The sequence below is a fragment of the Opisthocomus hoazin genome, chromosome 21, assembly GCF_030867145.1.
Source record: "Opisthocomus hoazin isolate bOpiHoa1 chromosome 21, bOpiHoa1.hap1, whole genome shotgun sequence".
Classification (NCBI taxonomy): Eukaryota; Metazoa; Chordata; class Aves; order Opisthocomiformes; family Opisthocomidae; genus Opisthocomus; species Opisthocomus hoazin.
The window spans coordinates 7,375,641-7,397,717 of record NC_134434.1 but is presented as its reverse complement, the minus strand read 5'-3'; the positions used below and the strand labels follow the sequence as shown (position 1 = coordinate 7,397,717).

General features: G+C 56.1%; 1 protein-coding gene and 1 long non-coding RNA gene across 2 annotated transcripts in view; one reads left to right on the top strand and one right to left on the bottom strand.

Moving 5' to 3' along the window:
• The window catches only part of LOC142363836 (uncharacterized), a 69,330-nt gene extending 63,218 nt beyond the window's left edge, over positions 1–6,112 (top strand). The window contains exon 3 of the long non-coding RNA XR_012765995.1: positions 3,199–6,112. This is a non-coding gene — a long non-coding RNA (uncharacterized LOC142363836). The remainder of the gene's footprint in view (positions 1–3,198) is intronic.
• RPL38 (ribosomal protein L38) overlaps positions 1–22,077 on the bottom strand; it is a 488,213-nt gene that overhangs the window by 370,091 nt on the left and 96,045 nt on the right. The window lies entirely within an intron of this gene.

Genomic DNA, 22,077 nt, shown 5'->3' with positions numbered 1-22,077 from the left:
CAGCCCGGGGAAAAAATAAATCGCACCTGGGATATTACTCTCCATGTGGGTTTGGTGCTGGGGATGTGGAGGTGGTGGGGACGGAGGGAGGTTTGTCCCGAGTGGGGTTTGGTCAGGTCACTGGGCTCCGTGGAGGGTGGTCCTTCATCGGGGGTGTCTCTGGGACAAAGCGAAGTGCTCTGTCATACGGTGTGTGGTCAAACTGGGGCACCTCCATGGCGTTGAACCTGCCTGGGCTCCGTGTCCCCGCCGGAAGGGTGACGATGAGCAACGTGCCTGCTCCGCGCGGTGAGGACGTGCCGACGTCCCCGACGCGGGCAGGAGGACACCCTGCAGCAGCTGCCCCGGCGGGACACACCGTCCCCCTTCCCGGTGCTTCCATCCTCGCGGCTGCAGCACGCGTGGCTGCGTGGCGGTCCCCACACCGGCACCGTGCTCCCGCCGTGCTCCGGCTGCATCCCGCCAAGGGACCGCGCTGGCCGAGCGGCTTGGCCGGGGTGGAGCGCGTCGGGAAGCGCCTTTGATCTCCGGGTGCGAACACATTTTTCAAATGAGCCGCAGAACCGACTGCCCTCCTCCCCGGCCGGGGAGGGGAGATAACACATCAGAGCCTGCGCGCATAGCTGCGATATCGCTGCTTTATGGGGCTTTGATTGCCGCCAGCCGCGCAGCTCGCTCGAGGGAACTTCAAACGCGCAGCGCTGGACCTGCAACGCCCTGTGCAAAGAGTCCCGAGCCGGGCTTTCTGCACGCCCACGTGCGTGTGTGCGGCTACGCCCGGGGCTCGGCGGCAAGGCTTTTTGCTCTGTCACATCTTTACACCAGCAGCAGGTAGTTTTTAGTAGACCTTCGGGGCCCGCTGAGGTGGATGTGAAGTCGGATTTGGTGGGCTTGGACCCTCTGGAGCTGCTTGCCCAACATGTACTGGTGGGCACTGGGTGCCTCTGGGGTGCCACCATCGAGGTGTTGGCTCCTGTCCCCGCTGTGCGGTGGTCCCCAGACCCCAGGCGTTTGGAGTTAGCGCCCAGCAAAGCCCAGTGATGCTTGGGAGGCAGGAAGATGCTCGGGGTGGGAGGGAGGATTTGCAGCCAGCAGCGTGGGAGTTAACAGGAGAAGTTGGGGGAAAGAGGAGGAAAAGGGTTCGGACCTCCTCCGCTCCCCCCTGCCGTCCCCCTTGGCCGCTGCGATTTCATTGAGGCTGTGGATTGGCCTCCGGAGGATGGAGCCGGGTAACACCACAACATAAACAGAACATCTGGAAGCTCTTAAAGGGTTTTATTTTTTAACACATTTACAAGAGCCAGGGACACTTGCGCACAGCGTTTGGCAAACTGGAAGGCGCTGCGCTCTTTCTCTCCCCAAAAGCCCGAAGCTGACTGTCAGGCTTTCCCCTGGGGAAGGGGCATGGGGGCTGGTTCCTACCCCCCCACTGTATTGCTGAGGGTGCGATATCTTGGCCAGGAGGTGCCATTCTTGCTTGCATATTCCTTGCGAAGTCCAAAACAAACAGACGATAAGTGTTGCACGATAAATGAGTGTAAACCTCTACCCTTCTTTCTGTGTGCCCCTAGTTGATGCTGGAGCAGATGAGGAGCTGGGCAGGGTTTGCTTGGGAGAAAAGCTGTTTAATGATCTTCTGGAGTGACCTGGGTGAGAATCAAAGAGGAAAGCAAATGATTAATCTCCCCAAATGGGCCAAGAGCTCGTCTGAGCCAAATGGGAGCTGGTTGTGCCACGCTTAACGGTGGAGTTTGGATCCTCCAGCACATTGCAGCTCACTTGAGAGCTTGTAGGTGGGGGGCCCACGAACAGAGAGGGATAAATGAGATCCGTTCCCACTCTGGTGACAGTGTTTGCTGTCGGACTGCGTCTTCCTCTCCCCGTCTCCTTCCAAATGTCTGTGGCAGCTTGGGAAAAGGATCCCCTTTCTGCCAGCTCCTCTAGGGCCACCCAGGACTGGAGCATCTCTCCTACGAGGAGAGGCTGAGGGAGCTGGGCTTGTTCAGCCTGGAGAAGAGAAGGCTGAGAGGGGACCTTAGAAATGCCTCTAAATATCTGCAGGGTGGGGGTCAGGAGGACGGGGCCAGACTCTTTCCAGTGGTGCCCAGCGACAGGACAAGGGGCAACGGGCACAAACTGAAGCCGAGGAAGCTCCAGCTGAACCCGAGGAAGAACTTCTTCCCTCTGAGGGTGACGGAGCCCTGGCCCAGGCTGCCCAGGGAGGCTGTGGAGTCTCCTTCTCTGGAGATATTCCAGACCTGGCTGGCTGCGGTGCTGTGCAGCCTGCTGTGGGTGACCCTGCTTGGGCAGGGGGTTGGGCTGGGTGACCCATAGAGGTCCCTTCCAACCCCCACCATGCTGGGATTCTGTGACAGCAGTGAGGGCACGGGAGTGGGCACAGGGCAGCTGCAGCCTGCCTGGTAGGTAGAGGAGGTAACGCTCAGGCAGAGCTACAGAGGCTGCCCGTACCTCTGATGGGAACACTCCTCTCTGCTAGCGGGGTGGTCGCCCCGCGTCCCAGGGATGTTTAATCAGTGACTTGCACATCCCTTGGACCGCGTAACGCAGCCCATGTACTCACAAGCAAGACAAGCCGCTTTCCCTTTCTCCATGTTCCCAGATGCCGTTGTTTTGTCTGCTGCACGGAAATGGCCATTTGATTTTCTTCCATCAGCCCCCGGCTATGTCTGTTATCTGCCCTCGCGCTATCCTGCACCGCGATCTGATGGCTCTGGACCCTGTGGGAGCTCAGCGGTGGGGCTGCCGCTGCTTTGGGGCTCTCTGGAGCGACGCGGTGGAGCAGCGCTGGTTTTCCCATGGATGTTGTCAGCACATCCTCCACTCTTGCTGCCCGAATGGCAGCGCCGGCGGCTCAGCTGTGGCTGTGGATGGGGAGCTCCTCCCAGCCTGGTCCGACGTGGACTGTGCAGCCACCACGGGTCCCCACCAGCCCTGGGGACTGGGAAGGGCTCCAGCCCCCAAAGCGTGAGGCCCTCAGCACTGCTGCTTGTAGGGTGACCTCAAAGGCGCCGGTGCCAAAGGTGCTTTCAGGGGAGGCGTTCGGGCTGCTGGTGCGTCTCCTCTTGCACACATCGCTCCAAACATTGAATTTGTTGATGAGGAACCACAATCTGCTTCACCACAACCAGCTGCCTACCAGCCTGGACCTTCCATTAACGCCGTGTTTTTGCTTCGCAGGGTCCGTGGTCCGTCCGCTCGGGGTGCGGGGACCTGAGAGGAGACAGCCAAGCTGCTGCAGCACGGATCGTGACCAAAACACGCTCGTGAGGACGGGTGCTTCAGCTGCGAGCATGGAGAGCCGGCCAGCAGGGACCAGCAGCTCGCCCTGAGCTCGATGGGGAGCGATGGAGCATCAGGGGCTGCGGGGAGCTCCTTCACCCACCACCCACTGCCGAAAGCAGCTTCCCCGCCAGCCACCCCCAGTATGCTTGCTGGGCTCCACATCCCCAGCCCGGCGAGGGGACTTTCCTCCTGGTGCTGACCTCGCTCCCAACTCCCACATGGAGCCAAAAGGACTTAATTAGCTGCTCTCCGCTGGGCTTTGGAAATTATCCTCTTGGCTGGGAAGTGCTAGCGATGGATGGCGAAGTGCTTTTGGGTCAAACAGTAGCTTGATGCTTTTCCCTGTGAAGCACCAAGTGCTTGCCTGGTTCCAAGGAACCAGCTGTGGATATTTTTTCTTTTCTTTTTTACCCCTCTGCTCTTCTTTTTGATGTCTTTCGGGGCCTTGGGCTTTTCGTGAGGACGGCTGGACCCAGCCTGCAGCATGCGGCGTTCGCAAAGTGCCGATGCCAGTGGTGGGAGCTGGAATGGCCAAAGCCTTCGGAGGAGCTGCGGGGTGGAGGCTGAGATGGCGATCGCTGTGCCCTGGGGTTTAAAACTGTCCGGCAGAGTCTCGTCCTATGCCAGGGGTGTTGGGTGGCCTTGGGGGGGTCCCTCTGCCACAGTCGGCTGACCACCCTCGGCACAGCCCACGTGGACCCCAGCCCAGCTGGGGCTGGGGAGCAGGCGCAGGAGCGGGGGGTGCCAAACCGCAGCAAGGGGAACGTCAAGATGAGGGCAAATATCACCCTCAGAAACAATTAAGCTTCTTAATAAAACCCGTTGCCTCTGTGAGTGCTCGATGTTCTTTTCCGTTTGCCTTGGCTCAGCCGCACTGACATCATGGCCCTATCGCGGCGCTGCCGAGGGGATGCGTTGGGTTGTACAGGAAACCGGCGCTTTGGCAAACTTCTCTGCCCTAACAACGCCGGGCCAAGAGTTTAATGCCTTTCCTTTGCAGAAAAACTCTCCCCTGTCCTTTCCCCCTTCGCTTTCTGCAGCCCTTCGCCATCACCGCCCGCTTGCGTGGCCGGGCGAGCCGCCCCTAGCATGCCTCCTGCTCCAGAAGCGGCTGAAACCCAAGGTAATGCCCCTGAAATCATGTTGTTTTGTGTCCCTGGGCTGTGTGTTCCCACCCCGTAGGCTTGATGTGAAGCACCGGAAGGTGCCACATGGAAATACAAATAAAAAAGATATTTATGTAATGGAAGTAATTGTTTTATTATTTAAAAAAAAATATTTAGACTATTCTAAAAAAAAAAGGTGTCCTTTCTTCTAAAAAGCACGGTAGCCTCATGAGCATGGGTTCGATCGAACTGTGTTTACTGGGCAGCCATGGTGACACGATGTCGAACTCACTGGTGGGACCGGTGGGAGCTCTGCATAGCTCTGACTTCGTTTCTCTGCACGGTAAGTCGCCCCCTGGGGTGAACCCACAGAAACTTGGTCAGAAACACAGAATTTTGGGTCCTTTCCTTTGAAACTCGTTACTCAGTTCAGAAGAACCTCGGAGAGTTGAAGAACCAATATTACACCCTTGGGCAAAACTGAGAGAACACCAGAAATGCACGAAGCTTCACTTGATTTTTCATTTGGTAAGGATGGGGTTTGGGAGACCCAAACAGGAGCCAATGTCAAGCTCGTTTGCATCCATTAATTGACCCCAGCGGCGCCGGTGAGCAGCCGGCAGCTGAGGCTGGTTGCCACGGGCCAGCCTGGAGCGTGGTGGGATGGAGGTGATGGTCTGCCCTTCGCCACTGCTCTTCTCGAGGTAGGTCCGAAGCAGAGAGGGACTCCGCTCTTCCTTTTCTCTGGGTGGAAAGTGGATTCTGTGGGTGCAGGAGGAGGTTCAGGTGCTGTCAGACGTGGCAGTGCCGTACATGGCACCTCTGTGCTCTGTTTCGTAAGCAAACCAAGACCAGCGTGGGAGTAAGACTGGTGTTACTGGGCGCCCTGAGCTCCCCTGGACTCTCTCCCTGGTGGTGTCTCCTCCCGGGTCTGAGAGCTGCGGTGAAGCCGGGGCCGTGCCCCAGACAGCAGCGGCGCGTAGGAGCAAATTACAGGGTTCCCACCCATGAGTCAAACCTGGATTTTTGGGCTAGCGGTGGGACCCGTTGCCTCAGCTCTCCTGCTGAAAATACGTGCAGACGCCTCCAGCGATGGTCCTGTGGTTACCCCCCCCCAAGGAGTGTGTAAGGAGCGATGCCGGCTGACACACTGCTGCCACGTACGATATTCCCTGCGTCTGGGCTCTGTTTGCAGCTCCGTGAGTGAATCGCTGCGATGTCCATAGAGGAAAACTGCGGTGTAAGGAGGTCGAACTCCCATGGAGAGGCAGAGGCTTTGGGTCACCAAGCCCTGCCACCCACCGACGATGCCACGGCCAAGGCTCACGCCGCAGCATCCTTTTTCGAAGCCGTTCCCCGCCCGGGAGCTGCTCCCCCGTTGATCCCCGCCTGCGTGGACCTGCTGCTGGGCACCGGTGCTGCCCGTCCTCCGGCCCCGCGGCTGCAGGCTCCGCTCCAGGGACGGAGGGGGGAAGCTCGGCACTTGGCCACGGACCTTTTGGAGTTCATAACAAATATTTACTTCAAAGGCCGGTTGCCTTTAGTGTCAGTCAGTCGTATAGTCCTGGTTTGTTCAGAGACGGCGAGCAAACAGAGAGCCAGGCCGTTAAAAAGGGGAAGGGTGTGGGAGCTGTATTGCTATTTACCTGTGTAACCAGGAGGAAAACCTGCCTGTCATTCTTCCTAATAAATACAAACTGGAAGCACGGATAAACTCGTGGGGATTTATTAGTTTGCTTTACCAAACGCAAATATTAAGACTAGCTGGTTGGGCCCAAGGGCTGCCTTTTGCCTTTTGTGCGCTGCAGCGTCTGGCGCCTATGGGTGCTGATAAGGGCGTGCTCCTCGCTGAGCTGGTGCTGCTCAGGGAGTTTCTTTCGAACGGCTTCTGTCTCCGTTTTCATCGGGTCTGATCCTGCGAGGGGCTGAGCGCCCTGCGGGGATGCGGGGTTTGTCGTGCTCCAGCCCCCTCCAGCTCAGACCCGCAGCATCTCCCCGTGCAGGGCGAGCTCCCCGCGGCGTGCCCCGACCCACGCCTGCCCTGGGGCAGCTCTGGCATTTGGGTTTGTAAGGTCACCCTGGAGCAGGTGAAAGCTCCCTGTGCTGATTTTCACCTTTACAGGGCAACACACGACCCTGCCCTGTCATTTACGGCCCTTTTTACCCCTGCACTGAAAGCAGCAAGAAAAGCTTCTGACCCAGCTTGGTTTACACCTGCAGCTGCACAAGCCCAGCTTGAAAGAGCCCCTTTTTGCTACCCCAGTGCCAAATTTCTGCCTCCTTCCCCTCCCCATCTGTCCTCTTCCTAGTGCCTGCTTCGCTTGTGCTCCTCCTGTGCGTTGCTCAGAGCACGTTTACAGTCATCTCCGTCCCCGGGTGCACCAGAGGCAGAGGAGGGCTTTGCTGCTGGCTCCTTCGCCAGGAGAAACCCAACCTGCAGCTCAGTGACTCCCCGCAGGGTAAGCCCTGAGCCTGAGCCAGCTCCGTTTCCAGAACAGACCCTCCAGGACCAAGGTCCTGCATGTGGGTTGGGGTAATCCCAAACACAAGCACAGGCTGGGCGGAGAGTGGCTCGAGAGCAGCCCTGAGGAGAAGGACTTGGGGGTACTGGTGGGTGAGAAGCTCAACATCAGCTGGCAATGTGCGCTGGCAGCCCAGAAAGCCACCCGTACCCTGGGCTGCATCGAGAGCAGCGTGGGCAGCAGGGCGAGGGGGGGATTCAGCCCCTTGACTCTGCTCTCGTCAGACCCCACGTGCAGTCCTGTGTCCAGCTCTGGAGCCCCCAACATCAGGAGGACAGGGATGTGTTGGAGCGGGGCCAGAGGAGGGACACGGAGATGATCCGAGGGCTGGAGCCCCTCTCCTCCGAGGACAGGCTGAGGGAGCTGGGGCTGCTCAGCCTGGAGAAGAGAAGGCTCCAGGGTGACCTTAGAGCAGCTGCCAGTGCCTGGAGGGGCCGACAGGAAGGATGGAGAGGGGCTTTTCACAAGGGGGTGCAGTGATAGGACAAGGGGGAACGGCTCTAAACTAGAAGAGGGCAGATTGAGATTAGAGATTAGGAAGAAATTCTTCCCCATGAGGGTGGTGAGGCCCTGACCCAGGCTGCCCAGAGAAGCTGTGGCTGCCCCCTCCCTGGCAGTGCTCAAGGCCAGGTTGGATGGAGCTCTGAGCAGCCTGGGCTGGTGGAAGATGTCCCTGCTCCTGGCAGGGGGGTTGGAACCAGATGAGCTTTAAGGTCCCTTCCAACCCAAACCATTCTGTGATTCTATGACCGATGCTGCTGGGAGCAGGGCTGGCTCAGGGCAGAGATGCACCCCGGGGCTCGGCGCACTCAGGCTGGCCGTGACACTGCTGGGGACGAATGGCCATGAGCGATGGCCTGGTGCAGTCGGATCTGGTTTTCCTCCGGTTGCTAACGTGGGGACCCTACTCCGGAGAAGGCTCAGCGGGCAGGAGGCCCCTTGCTTGCTTTCATCCTACTGCCTGGGAAAAAGGGGGAGCAGAGTCCAGCTGGGCTGGGGAAGGCTTGAGGACAGCGGGTGGTGAATTTTTTTTTGCTTCACACTGAATAAATACAAAGTTAGAAGCCAGGAGCCATTGCAGGGAGGGGGAGAAGGAGGAGGAGGAGGAAGGGGAGAAGGAGGAGGAAGAGGAGGAGGAGGAAGCCAGGTGAGCAGCCGGGGGGCACATGGGCCATCCCCAGCCATCCCCCCCACTTGCAGTTTTCCATTCTCACCCCTGTCTCTGCCCCGTTTCATCTGTCCCTGTGTCATCTGGTGTGTATTTACAGGCAGTTAGAGATGCTCGTCTAGATGTTATTTTTCCTCCTGGGCTCGTAAAACCCATCTGCTGGAGCTGCCGGCCAGCTCGGGGGGAATTTCTAGGCCCTGCTTGGGTCCCGGAGCTGACGCTGTGTGGGTTTGGAGGCTGCGTGTGCTCCGTTCCCGTGTTTGTTTTGACAGCTTAGCAGCATCGGTCTGCGGCTGCAGGTGTGCGCAGGATGCGTCCCACCCGGGATGCTGCAGGGGCACACGGACAGAGATGCAGCGTCGCTCCGAGCAGAGCAAACGCCGTCTTGGCTGGGACACGGGTGGTCGGGCTCTTCTGAAGATGCAGCTTTTCCCATTTCTCAATCTTTTCCCAGATTTTCTTGCTTGCTGAAATAGCAAAACACTCACAAAACATCAGAAATCTGCGCAATGGTGGCTGGAAATAATAGTTTTCATGTCCTCCATGATTCTCTGAGTGTGCTTGTGTGTGTCAGACAAGGAGCCTTCACTCGAGCCGCTCACTTGGGGAGCTCACGGCTGCTCTGCAAGGAGGGAACGGAGGACGCAGCCCTTTGGCATCCCCCAGCTCTCAGCCCCAGCCGCTGAGCACCGCAGTCGGGTGTCCCAGGGCGCTTCCCTTCTGCTCCCACATTTTACCAGAGGTCCTGGACCAGTGATCCTCCATGACGATGCACCAGCCAGGAGAACTCCAGCACTACTCACCTGGGGAAATCACAGCGTTTAAACCTCTCAGCCAGGAGCATGATGGCTGCAGTCAGAGCTGGATGAACCCAACAGCACCTCCGCTCCTCCCAGTCGCAGCGACGCTGACGCTGAGCTGTACGGAGCCATTCGAAGGCAGCTCCGGGGCAGGACTGGGGTGCTGGCTGGACCCGCCATCCCCTTGGGCTGCTTCTGAGGGCGGGCCACGTTATTGCTCTGTGGAAGTCTTCCCCCACATCCACTTGCAGGTGGTTTCTTCAGCTCTAACCATCCTGTCAATGTTTTTGGTGCTGTTTCTGCCTCTGTTCTTTTCAGTGAAAAGTAGGGCTGGGGGAGGCTGGGAGTGCTCACCCCAGTCCCACTCTATTTGTCCCCTCTGTGTCCCCAAGAGACTCCTGGTCTAACGGGTTGTGCCTTCAACAAAAGCCTCCAGAGCTCTTTGAGGGGGTGCTGGTTCTCAGCCACTTTGCAATCATTCGCCACCTAAAAACCTATTTTTTTTTTAATTTGTTAAAAACAGGTGTGGGTGTTACATCCCTACCAGAAAATCTGTCTTGAAAGGCCAGATCCTATTAAAGTGGAGTGGAACTGCTCTATAAACTCCTTTGGGGCCAGGCCAGAACTTCTCCTGTCTTCCCTCCCAAGCATCTTTCCCCCCCATCTCCATGTGCAGACACCCCCCCCACCCCCAGCAGCGGGTTCCAGCAGCCGGCACTGCTCGGCAGGACCCCAGACACTGATGCTACGTCACTATGCTGTACTTATACTACTTTTACTATACCAGCCTGTGTATTGTACACCCCCTCGGACTCCCTCTTCCCAGAAGTCCCTGCCCTGCTCGGGTGCCTTTCTGCAGCGGCAAGGGCTGGGGGGGGCTTTGAATGGAGTGGGGAGGGGACCCCGGGTTTGGGGGGCTCAGCTGGAGGTGGTCTGCTCCTGGGGTTCTGCTGCCTGCTGAGCTGGATTAACCACTTTTTTTTTTTTCCCTAAAATGCCAAGTTTCACTGTAAGTTTAGCTGCAAGCAGAAGGGGAAAGCGTCTGGCTTGGTCTCCTTGTTAGGACGTAAGGGTGCTGGTGCGAACTGGGGGTGAACTTGGTGCAAAGCCCCCCCAGAGGTGGGATTTGGGCTCTCCTTGCAGGAGTTCTCCCACCCCCGCAGAGGGAAAGCTCTGGGACATTCAGCAGGCTGAGCTGGGGACTTGGGTCCCCTTGTCACTGCTCCCTAAAGGCTCAGAAAGTTGTTGTTGGCTTCTAATCAGATGTTGCTTTATTTAAAATAAAACAGGGGAGTGTGGGTACATGAATGGTGCATGGTACTTTGCATGGCCCGGGAGAAAGATGGAAAAAGGCTCTTGCTTTGTGGTGTGTTTTTTGGGTTTTTTTGGGTGGTGGTGGTGTTGCTTTTATTTTTTTAAAGCTCTTTGTCCTTGCAAGAGTATCTGGGAGCATCGTGTGGAGGGACGAAAGCTCTTGAGGCTGGAGGCTCCATAGTGCCTGTGCTTGCTCAGTACCAGATAGACTGGGCACCTACGGAGCTGCCTGCAGTCATGCTACGCAAATGGTGGTGATTAAGAGGAATATTTATGGTTAAGAAGAATATTTGTGATTGCCATGTGTGGTTGAAACAAGTCCTAGTTGCAAGGGCTATCTGTGGAACAGCAGCTTCACCCTCTGCAACATGTGCTTTTGGGTTGCACGAAGCTTGACTCGCTCGTTGAATTCTTGCTTGTAGCAAACCCCACCTTCGAGCCAGGCTGAGCACCTGGGGGCAATTCTTGGCCCCCAGCAGTTTCCCAGCTTCCTTAGCAACTCCCAAAGCCCATCCAGGTGTTCCCAATTCTGGTATCAGCTACAAGCTCCCTGCGGAGGCTGAACCCTGCCTTAGGGATGGGGCTTGGCCGGAGGAGCAGCAACTTGGTGTGGGGAGCCTGAGCAGTTCGCTTTGCGCTGGAGGAAGGTGTTGGAGGAGGTGAGGGAGGTTGAACCTCTTCTTCTAGTGTTTGCACCTTGCACCAGGCTCCTGGACTTGGCTCAGGTATGTGTAAGCTGCACAGAAGTGGGCTTGGGGGTTACGTGTCTCGGCTATCGCGTTGGTGTGATGTTGCCAAGGGATTTAGTGTGCGAAGAGGGCTGAACCCGGGAATGAAATAGCTGATTATTGTTTTTTGTTCTTTAGACAACACAGCTGAGCAAATCCAAGCCTGTTGTCTGTTCATTAAGGGACTAATCCTTTGTTTTCCCTTGGAAAAATCCTTCCCAGGAATCCTAAGTTTTTTTTAAGTAGGGCTAAGCTTAGGAAATGGAGGAAAATATGTCTCTTTCCCGTTACACCAGGTATTTCTTAGATATTTCTTCAATGCTTTCCCCTTCTGGCTTGTCCACACATGCTCCTCTCCTCTTTCCCAGCTTCTGAGAAATTCCAAGGTCCCTCGAGAGCAGCAGTGAGGTCTGATGTCCTGCAAGGGATGAGCTGCTGGTGCCGCTGCCCCTTGGGCAGGTGTCTCATCTCTGCCTGGCTGAAGGCTTCCTCGAAACCTGCAGTAGTACCTTGGTCAGACTGGGAGGAGGTGTGGGGCTGGGAGCTGGGCTGGTGAGAGATCCCAGCCTTGGTTGCAGCTGACCCAGCCAAGGCTTCCCTAGAGGGCTGAGGGCTGGGAAGGGTGCTCCGTTCCCACCCACCTCCCCGGGGCGATTCGATGGCCTTTGCAACACGCTCTCCCCCATTGCCTCTGAAAATAGTCATGGAGTACAAGCAGGATGTTGGGTTACCATGGGGATGCCTCTCGTTTGTCTTAACCCTAAGACTTCCTAGGGAGACACTCCCCAGTTGTGTTTTTAATCGTAATGACTACTGGGTTTTAAAGCCCTAAGTGTGGTGTGTGGGGTGCAGAGCTGGCCCCACTCTGTCCTCTGGGCTGCCCTGACTGGTGTGGCCCTGCTGGGGTGGCCAGGGGCAAGGGCAGGTAGACATGGAGCCATGTGTGAACTGAGCAGGGACGTGGGTTGGCTCGTTCTCTGTTGTGTTATGTAGCTTTCCTTGCTAGTCAGTGGGATCTCTCGTTCCAGCTGGAGAGCTGATGCGGAGCAATGTATGCTCAGCTCAATGCCACTGGAGAGAAGAGGGAAGGTGGCTGCTGGTGGCTTCTCCCCATTTCTGGGTGATGCCTTGTGTCCTGCTCCCACTGAGCTGGTGGCTGCAAACCAGGACACGGAGCTGAGGCTGCAGTCCCATCCATACCCCCATGCCTCTGGGATGCTGTGGGACCGGGTGGGCTTTGGCCCAGCCCTTCCCTCTGTTCCTCCTCTGGAACCCACGGTGGCAGAGGACGCAGCCCGGCTTAGCTCCACCAGCTCCTGTCTGCTTTGGGTGCCTGTGCTTTGGGACCGTGTTTCGCACGCTTCATGCCGGGGCTCGGTGGAATCCCACAGTCCCTTGAGAGCAACAGTGAAGTTTGGTGTCCTGCAAGGGGAGGAGCAGCAGCGTTGGGGTGCCTCCAGACCCCCGACCCTGCAGGAAAGCCCGTTAGCCCAAAAGCCGCTTGGGAGCAGACGCTCAAAGCTGAGATAGTTTTCCCCTCTAAGCCGTTATGGTTCGGTTGCTTCAAGGGAAGGAAATTCTCCTGCTGGAGATACCTCTGTTCCCTTCCAGCAGAGCGGTGTTCTGGTGCGCAGAAGTGAAACCTTTCCACTGCGAGCAGGGTGCGTTAGCCCTCAGCTCGGGTGGTTTGTTGCCATGCTCTGGGGGGGGGGCTGGCTTTGCTCCCCGCTGCTGTCACGGTGCCTGCTGACATTAGCTGGGTGCTCGTAATGGCAAAACCTTCCCGGAGCTTGGTCTGACGTTCTCCCCCTCCTCTTTAAATTAACGTGCCAGCCGTGTCTCACCCTAATTAAAACCAGCAAAGAGGACTGGTCCAGGACGTAGCTTGGGAGGCTGTAAAATTCTAGGACAGTTTTATGTAGCGCAATTAAAAGGAAGGTAAAAAAAATTGTTAAGAAATTAAACACTAATTACTTTTTTTTTGCCAGCTGAACTGTTTTGGCAGTGGGGCTGCAAGTGGGATGCAAAGACCTGGGATGGTTGGTTCTCTGCTGCCGTAAATCACCTTGATCAAATGTTCCCTTGCTTTTTAGCAGTGCAACTCATCTGCTGTCAATTAGCCTAAATCACATTTTTTCAATTAAACAGACTTAGAGGCCTGATAGTGAAGTCTGGCGGGAAGGGGGAGGGAATGGCAAAGCCTGGTTGTAGGCAGCGAGGTGGAAATATCTTTTTAAAAGGTGTGATCCCATTTTAGTGTTTTCCATATAAAACGCGATATTATCGTCTGTGCTCTGGGGAGCACTAAGAGCTGGAAGCCCAGCTGGGGAGGGATTCTGTGCAGCGGAGGGGACCGGCGGTGGCAGCTCCGAGGTGGCCCGAGGGATTAGCAGGGGAATCCCTGCCGGGATGCTCGCAGGCGCGATGCCCGTTACCGACTGCAAGCAAACCCCTATGGGAGGCATTTCAGATGGTCCCTTAAACTCCTGCCCTAATTCTCCTCGGTGGGACAGAGGACTGCAGACTTGCGCAGCGTTTGCTGGGCTGGGTGAAGAGGCTTCCCGCAGGGCTGCGGCGTGAGGGCTGGTTTGTGGAAGGTGAAATTACCCCAGCGTTTACATGCAACCGGCAATGGGAACGGGTGGCTTGCGTAATAGGTGGCATAATTTGCCTTGGATGGTGAAGTAAACCGCTGTTTCCTCTCCCTGTGTCTAGTCTTGCTTGCCGAATGTTTTCTTTCTTGATTGGAAAAGGAAAACAGGCTCTGGAGTATTTGGAAAGGGATGAGGAAGGGCAGGGCTTGAAGTAAATGGCTCCTTTTATACCTGCATCCACCCTGCGCCTTAAAAAAAAAAAAAAAAAAAAAAGACAAAACCTTCCCAGACTGGAAAGAAAGAAGGGGCTGGAGTGGGAAGAGGAGCTGGTCCTGGCCCCAGGAGGAGGGAGAAACAGAGGTGTGTGGCCTGCTGATCAGTGTGCTAATTATTACAGATGTTACCTGTCTCCTTCTCCTGCTCCCAGTGCTCGGTCCCTGCTAGAGCCACATCATGCTGGGAGCATGCGGGGCGGCTGAGGACTGGGGTGGCCTCTGGTTTGGCTGGGGACTGCAGGATGCAGGAGAGATGCAAGCACAGGGTCTTCAGAAGTCCCTGCAGATGTCTGCTGGTTGGAAGCAGCTTGATCTTCCTGGGCAGCTTGGTCAAGGCTTTGCAGGAGCTGATCCTTCCCAGATGCTCTGGGGCAGGGGAGGGGGAGGACACTGATGGTCCCTTCCACCTCTCCCTGTGCTGGAGCAGGACGCGGTCCCAGGACCTCCGGAGCTCCCCACGGCCTCATCCTGCGACACTGAGGATTCACCCGCCCGCTGCAAAAGGAGCTCAGGCCTCCCGGTTCTGCCAACAAGCCCCTGCAGGTTATCCTCTTGGGAAAACCAGACTCATTTATTAATATACATAATGTTAATTGCTGTAATTTGAAGGCTGGCTTCCCACTCCTGGGGATGTGGGTGTGTGCCGCCGGTGTGGAAATACATGCAGGAATGTTTCCCCGCTGAGCCCCTGCGGTGAGGGCAGGATGCTCCCGTGGTTATAATGGCGATGACCGGTTTGTACTGTGGGTTTGGGTTCATGTGCTAAAAGAACAATGAGAAAACCAAATTCGTCTCCTTGTTGTATGCTAAAAACGCAGGCAAATGGATATTTAAGTGTTAATTAGTACAATTCCCATGGCAAACCTGGCAATTCGGAGCACGCTTCGTTCTTCTTCCCTGCCTGGTTAGCTGCCCTCAGCCTCCAAAAAACGCTTTTCTGGCCACCTGGAAGAGCTTGAGTCAGGGTAGCCCGGGCTGGGGAGAGGCTCGGAGCCTGTGGGAGGGCAGTGTGCCACCTCCCCACCCGTGCCAAAGGAGCTGGAGCTGCGCGACCAAGATGGTCCTTGAGGCTCTGAGCCTGGTCTGCCCTTGGGCTTTGCCGGGACAGTTGTGTCGGTGAGGAGGGGTGGGAAGGGGGAAACCTGGCTCCTTGTTCTCAGCAGGGCTGGGTTTTTCCGCCCCATCAACGAGGTTATGGGATGGGACAGGACTGCTTTTGCTGCTCCTGCCATGCTCATGGCTCTGGTGTCCCTTTTGCAGGAGCTGTTAGCCCCAGCTCTGTCGTTGTCTAGGTGGTTGCAGAAAGAGCAAGTTCAAAGCTCTGCTGGAGATTACAGAATCCCAGCATGGTCGGGGTTGGGAGGGACCTCTGTGGGTCACCCAGTTCAACCCCCTGCTGAAGCAGGATCACCCAGAGCAGGCTGCACAGCACTGCGTCCAGGCCAGAGTCTGGAATATCTCCAGAGAAGGAGACTCCACAGCCCCTCTGGGCAGCCTGGGCCAGGGCTCCGTCACCCTCAGAGGGAAGAAGTTCTTCCTCATGTACAGATGGAGCTTCCTTGGCTTCAGTTGGTGCCTGTTGCTCCTTGTCCTGTTGCTGGGCACCACTGGAAAGAGTCTGGCCCCGTCCTCCTGATACCCACTCTTCAGATATTTAGAGGCATTTCTAAGGTCCCCTCTCAGCCTTCTCTTCTCCAGGCTGAACAAGCCCAGCTCCCTCAGCCTTTCCTCATAGGAGAGATGCTCCAGTCCCCTCCTCATCCTCGTAGCCCTGCGCTGGAGTCTCTCCAGTAGCTCCTCATCTTTCTTGAACTGGGGAGCCCAGAACTGGATGCAGTACTCCAGATGAGGCCTCACCAGGGCAGAATAGAGGGGAAGGAGAACTTCCCAATCAGGCAGCAGGATCTTGGCTCCTTGAGGTCCTGGAGGACTCCTGGCTTTGTTTCTCATCCCAGGAAAGAAAAAGAAACCCACCATCGTTATGGTCATCTGATGATGGCGGCAGAAACCCTGGCTCAGAGCCTCTGTTCCCACAGAAGCAACAAAGCGAGGTCCCTCTGTGCGTGGGGGTGTTCTGGGCTGTGCTTGGGAAGCAGCTCCTTTGCCAGGAGCGCATGTGTCCTCACGAGCCAGAGCTGCCGTTCCAGCTCTCCTGCCCTGTACCAACGTTTGCTTTGGAAAAGCAGCGCCGGTGGTTTCTGGAACGTGATCCATCTAACCCACCATCAGAAAACAACAAAACCAAACCCATAATTGCCTTTGGTCTCGAGCAATTTGAGCGGGGTGTGAATTGGCCACGGAAGGTTGAGGAGTGCCGTGTGCCGCTGGGCTGCAGAGCCGTGCAGGGCTGGGGATGCTGCTGGAGTGAGCAGATGGTGCATGTGAAGCAGGACCCCCCGCTTTCGCTTTACAGCCCTCCTTCACCAGTCCACGTTGCCCCATAGCCCAAAGCAAACCCGCTGATGCTCCAGGCTCTGCTGGCACCAAGCCCAGCGTGAAACCCCAGCTTGGCCATGGCTGTGGCTGCCTGTGCTGGTGGGTGAACGGCGCCGTGAGTCCTGGGCCTAGCTGGGTGTTCTCAGCTCCCGCGGAGGATTATTAGGAGTGGAGAATTAAGCATTGCATTTCCTGATTTCTCTCCCTTCAGCAGGCTGGTGTGATGCTAGCAGCCCTTCCCCCTGCCCAGCCTTTGCACAGTCATTAGAATTCCTTTTGGGAAAGCGGAGAGGGTGAAGGGAGGGGGTAAATCTGATTTAATTACAGTGACACAACCTGCATGGCCCCAGCGGCTCGGTGGGTTTAATCTGATTTGGAAAGGGGAGGTGGTGCAGCGGCTGCCGCCGGCGTGGGCGCTTGCCGCACAGGATGGGCTTAGGGTAGTGCCAGGCACGGGCGGCCCCGGTGTCCGGCAGCAGCTTGGGGCGACCCTGGCTGCCCACCTGGGGTGCTGGGTCCTGGGGATGGATGGGGTCCTCAGCCTTTCCCTGCAGAAATCTCCTTGGGAGCACTCCGTTTTCTCTTGCTTGTTCTGGAGATGTTGGGATCCAGGCAGAGAGATGGTTTGGTTGGCAGTGACTGGTCTTGTGTCCTTCTCTGAGGGTGTCCTGGGGACGTGGGAGAGCTCTGGGTTGGTCAGAAGCAAATGCACAGTGTGAAGGTGATTACACATTATTGAGTCCAAATGAAAGAGCTGCTTCTCACAAATGATCCAGGAGGGGAAGCATCAAACATCCTAAAAAGTTGATGCATACGTGGGTCCTGGCTCCTGCAGCTTGCCCTGTGCCTGTGGAGGAGAGGACCTCTCAGGGTGCTCATGCTCCCTGCTGTGGTGGCTTGGACAGTGTGCTCTGGTGCATCTCCGGCTGCAAAGCCGCTCTTTGCAAACATGCCCTTTGGGATTCTTTGTCCTGAAGCTTAGCAGATCGCCTTGGGCTTTCAGCGCAACTGTCGCTCAGCTTCCTCCTTCGCGAATGTCCTCTCACAATTGAGGAAGGTCATTGCTTCAGGGAAGAAACCGTCCCACACACTGGCACCTGCCTGGGAAAAGTTACCTTCTAGATGGTAACCAAGGGAAAGTTCGCATCAGCTGGAGAGCTGTGTGGAGAGCTGCCTTGGCTGCAGGTCTCCTTTTCCTCTGCTATGTGACTGTAGATGTTTTTGAGTGCTTAAAGCTGTTTTGGTGGCAAAAGGGGACAAGTTTTAGATAAAGCTGAAGGCGTAGGTAGTTGAGAGAGCAGCAGTTACCCCTACACAGCAGCTTTGGGGAGGGAGAGACGTGCCTCAGGTTCACCTGGCGTGGTCTGCAGGCTGCCCATGGCAATGTACAGGGTGTGGGGTCCCGGCATTCCATGTGGAGTAGGATGTTCTGGTCTGGCAGAGGGAATAAAGATTCCAAGGGTGCAGTCATTAATTGCAGCCTTCTTATCAGTGCCTTGGGATGACCTGCTGGCTGTCCAGCTGATGAATTTCAGCCTCTGCCTGCCCAAATAGAGCTTCCCCTCCTGCCAGCGCACAAGGACGTGCTTCTCGGTGGCACTGGTGCCTTTCAGAACATCAGGGGTTAATGGTCCTCCCCTGGTGTTCCCACACCTACTCCCTTCCAGGAGCCTACTGCTCTGCAGCTCCTGGGGCTGCGGGGAGGATGGGAACCATGGGTCCCCGGTGGAAATGTCACCTCCTCAGTGAAAATGTCACCTTCCACCCGTCTGAGGCTTTGGCAAGGGGGAGAAGACACCCAGCCGGGGGTGGAGGAGAGGCTGAGGCCAGACCCTGCAGAGGCTGGCAGAGAAGATTCTGGATAAAGGCAGGAGCGCGTGGGAGCAGACTGTAAATCCCGCAGAAGGATCCGGTGAAAGGTGATGGCTCGACAGCTCTGGAGCCCCATCCCCGCTTGGCCCGTGTGGTGCTGGCAGGGCCAGCACATTCTTCACCGGCTGCTGCTCGTTTGGGCGCTGGTGTGTTTTGCTACCAAGGCACTTTTTTCTGGAAATCACTCGGTTTAGGACACTTTGCCCCTCTCCTTTCCCGGAGTGGCTCAGGTGTGCAGCACAGAGCGGTGTCGCTGGTTCTGTCCCGGGAACGCGCGGGACACCTCTAACCTGCTTTTGCCTGGCTCTTTTTGCTCCTTAAAGGCTTATTTCCTTGGGACTGGAACAGCTATTTTCCATACGGATTGGAAAAGAAGCTTGCCTCAGCAAGTTAGGTCTGGAAAAAAGAAAAAAAATCAAAACCAAGCTCAAAATCCCCTGCTGCTTGCTCTTCTCTTTTGAGGAGTTAAGGGATCCTGGCTTTATCGAAGACTTTTGCACCTCTGGGGAGAGCATCACTGCTGCGGGGGACAGTGTTGGGTCAGGGCTGACTGGCAGGAAGCCTACGTGGTGGCCTCCTGCCTTGGCTCCCGAGAGCCGAGCGTTGCAGGAGCCTTCTTGGAGGATTCGGAGCTGCTGGAGGAGGCTGAGATGCTGCCCTGGCTGTTCGCCGGCCGGGACGCGCTTGGGAAGAAACGCAGCAAATTGCAAAGACCACCACAGACCTCTGCTGCAGGGTCGCTCCGGACCAGTTTGTACTGGAAGTAAGTCCAGGGTTGGACATGCAGGATGGAGCAGGGCTGGGCATGGTTTGCATGAGCCGATGGCCGTGCCTGCCCTGCAGCTGCCTTCGCTTTCCATGCTGTTCCCCGATGAAGCATCTCTCCTATGCCTGCTGGATCCTGCTGGAGAAACCCCCTTCCTCCTCCTCTCCTGAGAGCTCTCTGTCTCTCGCACCCCGGTTCCCTGGCAGCGCGTGGCTTTGCTCTGAACCTCTGCCTCGGGGCTCTCCTTGTGCTGGCTGTGACTTCCCATGCTGGCCTGTCCCTGTTTGGGGACAGGCTGGAGCACGAGATGGGGAGGGCTTTTCTGGGCAACCCTTCAGCTGCGTCACTGTGTACTTGCGAGGTCTCTCCTGGTGTGGCCGAGGGACTGCTGCCAAGCTCGGGTATGTGCAAATCACAGACCGGGCACTCCAAACCAAGAGGATTTAAAGTAAAAACCCAAATAACCCAATAATGTATTTTGAGGTTCTTTTTGTTTAACTTCTGGGTTTCCAGCTTACATTTGAGCCGCTTTGTTTTCTGTGCGGTCAGGAGGTCTGGGAGCCTTTCTGCAGAAGGAAAAAGTTCAATACCCGCCTATTTGTGCGTGTCGCGCGGCGGTGGTCTGAGCAGTGCTGGGTGAGGGCAGTGGGCAGCGCTGCCAGGGCCCCGGCGAGTGATTGCAGGGAAGGAAAAGTGAGAGACCAGCTTTCTTGTCGTCTTTGAATGAGTTGAGCCACGTCTTGCTTGGAAAGCACTGCAGCAGAGCAAGTGCCGTGACCCAATGCCAACCACCAAGGTTTGGCATTTCTGCCTTTAAAAATGCTCCTTATAACATCCTCCTGAGGGGTAGCACCTTTGTCCCACCCCTCCCCTCGAGTGCCAGGGGTGGGAAGCGTCCTCCCCTCTTGTGGGACGGTCGCTGGTGCTGGAGCATCCCTGGGGTGCGGGTTGGGTCTGGAGAGCTGCTCCGCGCCGGAGCCTGCAGAGACTTACATGGGTCCTAGCACAGTTTCAAGCAAGGTGCTTTCTGCTGACACAGCCACCATCTGCTTTAATTGTGGATTATTAAGGACTGCTTTTATTTTCAGAGACTGGCCCTTCGTTACAGTGTGACTCCCCAGCACCTTTTCCCCACAAAAGGGGTGTTGTGCCTCGTACCTTTTGGTGGTGTGCGCTTTAATTCCTGCTCGTAGTCCTCGCTGTGTGATCTGGAGGCGGGGGGAGCTTTCAGAGCGCTCTCACTCAATAACTCAGCCCAGCCTACAGCCCTAGTGAGGTATTTTACACTCTGCCAAGGCAGATAATTAATCATTCCTGAAGAATGAAGAAATGTTTCTGGACTTTCCCCTGCTCCCCTCCTTTTTAAAGAAAAATGGGGATTTTGAAGGCTTGATGCTCCTCTGATAGGATGGAGGCAGGGGTTTGGGGTGAGAAGCGCAAGGCTGGCTGGCTCTTTGGGGAAAGCTGCTGCTCTTCCGAGGGTGCGGGGGCATGGGTGCTTCTTGCTGTCCCTCTGACTGTTGCTGTGGTGGGTGGATGAGGTGCAGATGCTGCTGAGCCCCGGGGCTGGGCTGCACAGTTCCGCCGTCGCTGCTGGCTGGCGGGGGAGCCTGGGGGGCTGCTCAGTTTCCTTCGTTGCTGTCTTGGTGCTGATGCTCTCGGTGGCTGCCAACCTGGTTGCCCAGGGAGCATCTCTTAGACCTGCAGATGCCTTCCTTGTAGTTCTGCAGCTAATTGTTTACTTTTTTTGCAATCATTCAATTAAGCAAGAGGGATTTTTAAAAACAACCAACCTGAAAAGACCCTTAAACGTGGTGCAGAGCTCACCAGTTTGATGGGAGTGTTGCTTTTAACGCAAACCATTCAGGAAGGTGCATCATCAAGTAAAGATTTTTCTCTCATTCCCTTCAGCCCCTCTTTCTTCTATTTCTACTTGTGGTCTGGCCTTTAGAGAGAAGGCAGCCGTTGCCTCCTGTCTTTTGGGAGAGCTGATTGGATTTGTGCTGGGTCATGCAGGCAGGGAAGCGTTGGGGCAGCACACGGATACTTGCTAAAATAGTACAGTTTGGTCTTCACATCCCCTGTCCCCTCTTCCCATAGAGCATAGCAATGAGAAAACCATCAGCTGGTTCTGCTGAGCAGTGCCTGAAGTGTATAGTCTATAGTAAAACCATACGTACCACTGACTCGGCTGTCAGTGGTGTGTCAGTGGGCTTTCCCCCTCTGTAGGGAAAGCAAAGGGGGTGCTCGCACCAGGCTAGACAGGCCATGGCAGACTGAGCACAAGTACGTGGCTGTGGGAGCTGGCTCCTCCTGCCTTGAGTAGGCTGCTGCTCAGGGGCTGCTGCTCAGGGCTTTCCCCACCAGTAAAAACCCTTTCCTTGGGAAAGGAGCCTGGGCGATGCAATGGATACGGGGCAGCCAAGGCGATGACATGGCTGTGATGTGCACAGCACTGACTAGACTTTGCATTAATGTTTAATGTAGGCTTTGGCTTTTGGCTTCCCAGCAACACTCTTTGCAGTTTGTGAGTAGTCCTGAAGATCACTTCTCCTCTGAGCTGTCAATTATACAGGATACCTTGAATTGCTGATCAAAAGACATGTAGGCACAGGAAAAATATGCGTAGTAGAGCAATTTCTGTAGCGAGAACTTCTTGCTGGAGCTGTGAATCAGAAGACCTCATTGCTCCAAGCCCCTGTGCATCTCATGGGCTTTTGATAATGAAGTCTGTGTTAGCTCATGGTAGGCTGAATGATGCTTAGTTATGTTTTTTTTTCTCCTGCTTTTCCACGACAGCTTGAGCAGGGATGTGGCATTTTTCACCTCCCTTCTACTACTAATACTGCTGCTAGGGCCACCCAGCAGAGAGCTGTAGCTGCTTTTCAGGCTCTTACCTTGCAAAAACTGGTATGAAGCTTTATTAGCAAAATTTACTGAAGTGCCTCCAGTTACAGGAGTTTTCAAGGCATGATACGGGGGGGGCCCACCCCCCCCCAGGAATCAGCTGGCAAAGGGGAGCCCCAGGCGGACAAGGAAGAACCAGTATGTGCAGTTCTTCCCCACTGCTGTCAGATGGGAGCAGGGTGGAAAGGGGAAGGGTGGTATCTGCCTGCAGCGCTCTTGGGTTGCTCATCTCAGGGATTTAGGGATGCTGTGGGTCAGCATAATCTAGTGACCCTCTTGTCGTGTG